We start from the raw sequence: 9,297 nt of genomic DNA, 5'->3' as shown, positions 1-9,297 counted from the left end.
TACAGATTTGTGGGATGAAATCAACTGCTTTGTGCAGATATTTGCCTATCATTCCAAACACCTTTTCTACCAATTCACTGTTAACACCACAAAAAAAAAAACCATGAGCTACATGATGCTGGAAATATTCATCTATTTTGGTTCACGATCTGAAGAAATAAACCCATGCTGTATTGAAAGAAAAAAAAAAAAAAAACAACACAAAACCACAAAAAAAAAAAAGAACCAAAAAAACCCCACAAACCAAACCCCACCTCATTTAACTTTCCCAAACTTCCCAAGTCTTGATAAAGCTTTATGTTGTGGTCTCACACTCCTAACGTAACAGGACATCACATCAAGCAGGACACAGATCTAAAACAAACTCCAGAAACACAACTTTTGATCAAAACAGAAAGCATGGTTTTATTTAAATATTTTCTTTTTCATGCACAATTAAAAACAACACAAGTAATGAATTAACAGGTAAAATGACAAATAACTTCATGGTCTTTAGTCAATTTTAAGATTATTTAACCATTATCTCAAGGTGAAAAATAATAACCATTGGGTTTTTAATAACATAAAAAATTGATCAAAACTCCCAGTACAAATCAAGAGTTATACTGGGAAAGGAAACTCTAAAACCTCTAAAGATTCAGAAGTGTAGTCTGGGAACGATACAGCTCAGAACCCCTCCTGACTTATAGCCCTACTTCCTCCCTCCCATTTCTCATACTAGATTTTTTCCTTTTTCCTTACCTCCCCTCACCCCTACAAAGCAGCTCAGATACCCACTTATCTACACAGCATTCATGGAGGCAACTCTGTGACTAAGACAAACTGATGAATATGTAACATGACCTTAAAAAATGCATGTGAATTATGCAAAGGCATCAACTTAATGAGTACTTTTATTTTGTCCTTTATCGCATTGAGGGGTCAGTTTATCTAATAAAAAGCATCAGATTAAATCACTTGTATTCTGCAACCTAGATAACTTATCTGGTTAAAGAAGGATAATTATATGAAATTAATCAAAGGACTAAAATTCTTCTGCCACAGGATAGGATGGGATGTGCCACGGCACAGGCCATCGAGGACATTTTGGTATGCCATCAGAGGTCTCAAAAATGTGACAGAAGAAATTAACTTCCGTCTTAGCAGTCAGAAATAAGAAACCTTTTAAGAATCTTTATTGTGTTTAGAAGATTTTCATAACTTATTCATTTTGGTTTCTGGAACAGAAGGGATGATGTCAATATTTTGCAGAATGTAAACCCAAAAAATATGCCATCATTTATCATGCCTTGTTATTTCACCTACCTGCTCGTTATCATAAAAGTGGGGTTTGTGCAGACTCTTTAAGGGTGAGAGATGAGCTTTTATATGTGCAGTGGTTCATTATGATTATTCATATAGGAAACTACAGGTATCTTAGAAATACTCAGAAACCTCACAGATTGCTGCCTTTGTGTAGTGCCTATGAGTGCAACTATTAACTTTAAAAATAAATAAATAGACAAAAACAAAATAAACAAGGAACGATATCCAATTCCAGTCAGCCTGGCAAGATGGACAATACCGTGTAGGTTGGGCAGGTATCTCAAAATGTCATCATTTGCAAACATTAGATTGCAGAAGCAATAGTCAGTGTAAAATCTGACATTAATTACCTTTGCATGAAAGTGTTCAAATCATTTTGAATTAACACATTCCTAATAATTCCCAGCCATGTTTGTTTGGAAACAATTAAACAAAATTGGTTTAAAAAAATAATCTGTTGATGCATTTTCTCCATCTCTACCAACTAATAATTCAACTCTAGAAGTTTCACTGCTCTTTTTATAATGTATGCTTTTTTTTTCACCTGGGTCATTTCTTACCCATGTGAAAGTTCTAGCTCACTTTTCGCCTTCAACAGTTTGAAAACTTTAGAGAAATCATTAATATTAAGAAGAATGCAAAAGACGATAGTTTTCTCATCTTGTCTTTGTTTCTCTTTTCCTCTGGGCCACATAAGGATGTTCAAGTCAGCAGAGACAGTATTGCTCTTTAAAAAAAACTGCTGATTTAATATTTAGTAGGTGATGGATTCCACCTCAACAATCAGACTCAGGAATAAAAATAGTCTGAATCCCACTCAGTACCATGCACAAATCCATAGATAGAAACCCAAAGTATTGTAGAGCACATTTCCTGCTCAGTGAGCTAGAGACAAGCTGCTGTGATTCCCTATATATACACATATATTCTGAGCTGATGCCTGTCAAACCAGCCCCTGGTTAAGTGGCAAGCATAATATAGCTTCCTTTCCCTAGAGGTAACTGTCCTCATTACTGAAGCGAATGAACCCCTAGGTGTATAATAGAATATTCTTTAAAATATTCATCATATGACAGCTGATATTTCAGCCATATTTGGCTGGAATGCTACATTTTGGGGAATTTAGGACTCCATAGTCAATTAACCTAGTATTTTACTCACCATCTTTTTTTTTTTTTTTTATCATAAATCATTAAACATTTATGCTAGTATGTAACTTGTTACTCTCCTACTCAGGGCTCAGCAAGACGTGCAGAAAAGGGTTTCTCTACTGCAGCCATGTCCATTAAAACATCTGGACTAGCAAGGCTGAAACTTTCCACTTCCACTCAGACAGAAAACACCAGCTCCTCCAAGGTGAGTCACATCACCCAGCATGGCTCTGTTTCCCTCACACTTCTCAGAATCAACAGCGCAGGCTGTGAAAACCTCCCCCTGCCAGCAGGTCTCAGGAAGACCATGGGCGGGTAGGGGGGAATAAAAACGGGGGACAGAATACTTCTCCAGGGATCAGAACAAAGAAGCTGTGTGGGGAGAGAAAAAGAGACAAACACAGCGGTGGGTTACTCAGCCTAAACATTTCCACCCTTAAACACCAAACAATACTTTTCTTTTTCTGTCTCTATCCTTACTTCTTTCTTGAAAAAACACTGCCCTTTTCCCTGCCTCCCCACCCCCATTTGTTTCCCTAGCTGTTCTTAATTACAGCCACAAACTCCATCAGGTCCTATTCCACCTGCCCTTCCACTGTCCCCTCGCCCAGCACAAGGACCTGCTGCCTCTTCGGTTTAACCTGTCACAACCCTGCCCAGTCCCAGTTCCACGCGTGGCACATCAGGCCAGCACACAACCAGCCCCACCAGCACAGAGGGAGGCTGTCACAGACACGCAAGGCTGTGCGGGAAGTTTATACAGCGCTCGCTCGCACTCTGCAAGCCTTCCTGACACCAACACGGCGCACCTGTATTATTTTTAAGAGATTTCTCATGTGATTAGGACTGTCTCTCCATTCCCACATCCTACTCAAATACTGGTGGCAAAAAATCATCCTTACTCTCATCAGCACTTGTCATCAGAATCCCTCTTTAGTTTTAGTCATTTGCTTAGCCTTAATCTACTGAGCTCATTATGCTGGTCTAATTAAAATTGTTTGCTGACGAATATTGTCAGTAATGTTACAGTTGGCTAAATTAACAGTGGCTTAGCCTTAGCTTTTTTTATCAGCTTAACTATGAAGCACTGATTGATGAGCATTTAAAAGCAGGAATTCCTTTCTTCAGGTCAAATGCATTAAAGGAAAAGCTGGAGATTTGAATGTGATACATCAACAAGTATTACCAAAGAAAGTCTGATATAATTGTGCAGGAGGCAAACCAAATGCACCTCTCCACAACTTCTCTGCAAGCTAGGTCACAACAACAAAGATGCATTTGGCCCAGACTGTTAAAACAGCAGGAGCAGAGCTTGCTTTTGCTCTAAAACTGCTGTTATAAGCAAAATATCTTGTGGTCTGACTCTTATTTACTTTTTTGGCATAAATAGAATATTTCTAGACCACAAGTATTCCTACAGACAAAAATTAATTGCAGTATTCATCACCATATATGTCTAAATGATAGGGATGCTGGAGTGTTTTACAGTGAAAACACATCCAATTTTAATGAAGTTCAAAAGAAGAAATGTTTATTTATGGATTAAAGTACACAAAGATCTGCTGCTCACACTTTCTGAAATACTGACAGCTTCTTTTTTTTTTTTGTTTGGGTTTTTTTTTTTTTTTTTAAGAGAGAAAGAGAGTGCAAGGGAAGGAAAGACTTCACATCTCTTACGCAGTTGTGGTGAGTGGATCAATGCTCCCAGCAGACAGCCAGAAAGCTCCTGGGTCTTTTGACACTAGTTGAGAATAGATGATATACAACTGAAGTCTGAAGACAAAGTTGCCTCTAAGAGGTTGCCTCTGGTGAAAGGGTGGAGATGTTGTGCTGATAGCCCATCACAGCTGCAGGAGGATGTCTCAACACGTCTTAAGAAAGACTGCATATTTCTCTGTTCGGGGCTCAGCTTTGCTACTGCGCAAATTCAGTGACACTGTTTTAAGACTCCTATTCTACAGAAAAAAAGGTGGAATCCAAATTAGAAGAATATCCTGAAGAAATTTATTTTCTATTTAGTAGGTCCTTCAGAGAAAAAAGCATAATTGCCTATCTAAAATTACACCTGAAGACCTAAACAACAAAAAAACTGCAAGAGAAGATGTGAAGGCCTCAGAGTGACAGGTAAATATAACAGAACTGTGAAAAAAAATAAATTTAGAGAAAAATCCAGCTCTTGGATAAAATTCCCATAACGCTTTTCCCCACTTCAGGAATTTGCAGCCACTGCCTGTTGAACAAGAGCTGCTGCTGGTGGTCTTCAGAATGATCCATTAACCGACGGTGCATAGAAATACTAGGGGGAACACCAGCCTCTCCAAAGTACAGACTGAGTCTGCTTAGAGTCAGACAGTGGGAAAGAAAATGCTAACACCACTAGAAAACTGTGGCTGTGCATGGCCTTGACAGTGCTCCACTGGATCAACAAGAATCCAGGTTTCCAGAGGCTACAGCAAGTTAACTAGTGCAAGAATTCCTGACTGTTTGTTTTGGGGTTTTTTTAAGTTTTTCTTCGATTCCTCTGTTCAGGCTGTCTGTCTTGACAATTCATTTTTGGGAGGGGTATAAAAGGGAAAAAGAAAATATGACAGGCAGGTAATCCTTACTGCTCTGATAACCACTGCTAACACTGACCTGCTGTCAAACCATCCAAAGACAAGAAAAGATACAATCTGTTGCCATTATTACAGTACAAATCCTCTATGGATTCAGCCACAGGAAAACCAGTAAGTCCAGAGTTTGACCTTAGCTTACACTACATGGACAGAGAAAGAAAAGAAAATGACAAATAATTTTTGCTAAACCAGCTAACAGCGTGCTGCTTCAATACTCTGCCTCAGGCCATGCAGCCTCAGCTGCACCATCTGCCCTGGAAAGGCTCCAGAGAGGCAGGAGCAGCTGAGAGTGCAACAAGTTGAGGATCCAGTATAACCATGACTGCTCTGTGCTATGAGTTCACCTGAAACCTCATCTCCCCAGATCCAATTTCTTGTTCTTAGACACGGACTTCATTAAAATTGTTATTTTTAATGTTTCCACCTCTATTCAGCTGACTTAATTACTTATTTCCTTATAAGTACTGGTTTCATATGCCTTTCCAGTGTGTAACCTTCTCCCTGAATTCACAAGGGACAGCATCCTGGGTGATATGCCACTTAATGATTGAGGTATTAGGCACCAGGAATAAAATACAAGAGGAGATTTTTGTAAGACCAGTAAAGCCCATCCAAAGTCTCAGTGACATCAATTTTCGGAGACAGAGGCAAAATGCTTTCTCCTATATTCAGCAGCGAAATTCCCATCGACTTCAACACTGCAGCATATGTCCCTGTGCACTGAAACAAATCACGTGTATATGAATGCAGACAGGAAGAAGTGGCCTCCAGCAAAGCATTTTGTTACCTTTTGGTTCTGAGGAGCAATAGCAAAAACATCTCTTTCTTCAATCTGCATCTCAGAGAAGTCACCCACAAAGAAGTATAACGTTCTGGATCACAGTCTTGTTTTCCTTCCCTTGACATCTTACCATGTTTCCCATTTCGTTTATACATTTCCTTTTTATTCTTGACACAACAGAAGAGAATGATTTCATATGAGGCCACAATGCAAAGACTTTTGTGCTTTCTGAGGGTAGATCGTGTGAGCTAAGGAATAAAATCCAATGGTCTCCCACAAGGAAGAAATAAGGCAGTATGAATCACCTGCAGACATCAGTGTGAAAACCTCCATCTTGGCTAACAGATCAGAGAGCAGGCTGGGGATATTTCGGTTGTAAAAGTGCAAGTCTACAAATTCAGCTGGAGAACATGACTGTCCTGTTTACAGTGCCACAAGACACACACCCTTTGCAACTCTCATTCACAGAACAGAAAGAGTAAGAAAGAGCAACCTGTAGCTGGGCTGCCTCAACCTGCAGAGCACAGGAGCAGCAGCTGTCCCCTGATTACATGCCTGTACACCCTGACACCCCTTCTGCCGACTGCAGAGGCAGCACTTCCCATGGGGCATCTCCACATCAGGCCAGAAGACACTCCTGGCAGTGCAGAGACTGTTCTAAAACCCCTCTATGCTCCTGCAGCTGCACACAGGTCCATGTGACAGGGATGGATTCCTCACGCTGAGGTCTGCGTGTAATACAATGGCTGAAAAATTTTGCTACTGTCTTCATGATATTCATGAACCTTACACTGTCTTTAGCAGAAGCAGGGCAGGAACCTTGCATGGCATCAGATGAGTTGCTGAATGGAAAATGCACATTACCTGGAAACTGTCTTCAAAACTCATTTTAAAGAGACACTGCAAAAATCTGCCATCATTTTCATCTTTACAGATGGATTAAAGAAGACACCTGAAAATAATTTAGAAAGCTGCCTATTTTTTTTTTCACATGCATACAAATTATTTTCTGCTTATGCTTTTCAATAGCTGAATCCTGATTACTTCCACTGGTCTTACTGCTCTGCAGGAAAGCACTGCTGCTCTGCTGCTAGCTCCTCACATCCCTGAGGTAAGGGCAGGACCTGCTCTTACTTGTTGAAAATGACTCTGTTGTCTCAGAGCACAGAGCAGAATTTAATGATCAGAAAAGTACCTATTAGATAGGCAACTGTAAACAGTTTTGTGCTCAGGATTTTGAAGGAGGTTATTTCTATAGAATAGTTATGTGGAACGTTTTCTGAAGTATTCACATGTATATTTGGATCCATCCTTGGGGCCTGGATGTATAGCAGACGGATTACAAAATCTGACTTGCAATTGTTTTATTATCACTGCTTACTGCTGCCAAAGCCATTTCCTTTGATATCTCTGATATCATCCCATCATCACTTCAGGGAATACAAAGTGATACCCAGCAGACTAGGAAAGAGTAGAGGTGTTCAACAGCTACAGGAGAGGAAGTGAAATTCCATAAGTCAGAGAAGAATGTAAGGAGAGGTAAAGGAGAAGGAATGAGCAAAATGCAGCGGGTCCGTGTGTGCACATGTACGTCTCTCACCTGAATTCACGTTCGGTCCTGAGACTGAAGCCACCATTACCTCCTTGCTGCTCATGGAGAGGTACGTGTGGCTGCATGTGACCTCTGCCAATGAACATCAAAAACGTTATGAGGCTCAGACAGGTAGCTGTAAAAAAAATAAAATAAAATAAAATAAAAAAAGGAAAAAGCAGCATAAAAATACTTCTGTAGGGACAGAATAGGTCAGAAGAGTAGTCACAGGATGCAGATCCAGCCATTCATTGTCATTCCTTACCCAGTGCAGTATTTACCACCTGAGGGCCCTCTGGCAGTAACCCATTTGTTGCAGTCCATATCCAGGGAGCATCCACAAGTGCTGTATTACCCCCACACCAGCATCAGCTGGCATTGCTTTGGCTGAAGCATAAAGCAGAAGAGCAAACCAGGCAGGGAGATTTAATTTCTGTTACTGAAAGGGAGAAGACGAGGACACATTAGGAGGACAGAAAGGAAAGGCTGCCTGTACTGACTCTATCCTTAGCATAAACGGAGGGGCTCACAAGGCTATCACTTTCCAGAAACACATTTAGAGGAAGAAGGTTACCTGTTTGGTGCATTCTGCCAGCTGTGTGACCTATTAAATTCCGTTGTCTTTTCCACAAGTGCAAATGTGCAAAAAGCAAATTTCCACCCATCTGAACAAAGATAGTAAGACAGAGCTGTCCTTTGATACCACAGGATACTCCTCAGCAGAACCTATAGTAGGAGGTTCAGAGGCAGTAAGGAGGAGGACACTTCTGCTCACAGCATGATTGCTTTCTTCTCCTGTGGTCATACCAGAACACTGCAGACTGTCTGCGCTGTCTTTCCATGCGTGGAAAAAACAATGCCAAGGAATCTTTCAAGATAGCAGCCTCACTTACCATTGCAGTCATGAGCTTAATGAACATGGCTTTCACAAATCAAGTGAAGAGCTCGCAACACGATCCCAAAGAGGATGTTGGGAAGCAAATTACTGCACTGACAATAAATTTTGTTTTGTTGCTTTGTCCAAATTTAAAAGTTTGTAATTGTATTGAATTTTGTGGCTATTTCCCTCTGTAACAGCCAAGAAAGGTGAAGGGACTCTGGACATAAATTTATTATAGTTGCTTTACAGACTGTATCTGAAACTGCCGTTTGCCGCACTTACACCCTTACCATTGAGATTCACAGTCCTAAATCCTTCCATGAAATTCTCACCAAAATAATGCTACTGTAGTTAGTTCAAGCAGTGCAACAGTCTATACAAGTTTAGTTACAATACAAAAAATAGTACATTTATTAAAATGTAGCTGATGCTTTTTAACTTAAATCTTAAATATACAGCATTAATTAACTACCTCTATTCAAAAAAACTATACTACCCATGACCCAAATGGTAGTATCCAGATAATGACAGGCACTGAAATTTATGATCCAGGTTTCCAGGTTCTTGCAGGTGGAGATCAATGGGGTGAGCCAGACACAGCAAGAATTTACACAGAATACAACCACAGGATCAGTACACTTTCCTCTTCTTAGATGATGTTTTACATCTGTCTATTCCTTTAGGATCTACTGCTTTTAAGGACAAATATGATTTTACTTCAGGGACAAACTGTGCTTTTACTTAATGGGAATAATTTGTAGCAACCACTTGTCACCTTTTTAAGAGCTGCCCATTCAAAGGCATGTCCCAGAGAATCACACTAATCATATGAAAAAATATGTTCTGTAGTAAGCTCTGACATATTGCAATGCACTGAATGTTTGACGTTTTTATGATTATGCTAATATTGTGACATTTGATGTGCTTGTTTTTGAAAAAACATAGTGCAATTAAGTCCTCTGAAAGAAAACAGA

General features: G+C 39.9%; 1 long non-coding RNA gene across 1 annotated transcript; it reads right to left on the bottom strand.

Annotated features, from left to right (window-relative positions):
- Nucleotides 1-434: 434 nt before the first annotated feature.
- Nucleotides 435-8,439, bottom strand: LOC121087856. Its single transcript, XR_005827766.1, has 4 exons — nt 7,709-8,439; nt 7,453-7,579; nt 4,134-4,411; nt 435-2,828 (listed from the first exon to the last, which is right to left on the bottom strand). It is a non-coding gene; the product is annotated as an uncharacterized LOC121087856 (long non-coding RNA).
- Nucleotides 8,440-9,297: the final 858 nt, after the last annotated feature.

This window comes from Falco naumanni, chromosome 4 (genome assembly GCF_017639655.2).
Source record: "Falco naumanni isolate bFalNau1 chromosome 4, bFalNau1.pat, whole genome shotgun sequence".
NCBI lineage: Eukaryota > Metazoa > Chordata > Aves > Falconiformes > Falconidae > Falco > Falco naumanni.
Note: the sequence above shows the minus strand (reverse complement) of the source record. Positions and strands in the feature narration are given on the sequence as shown.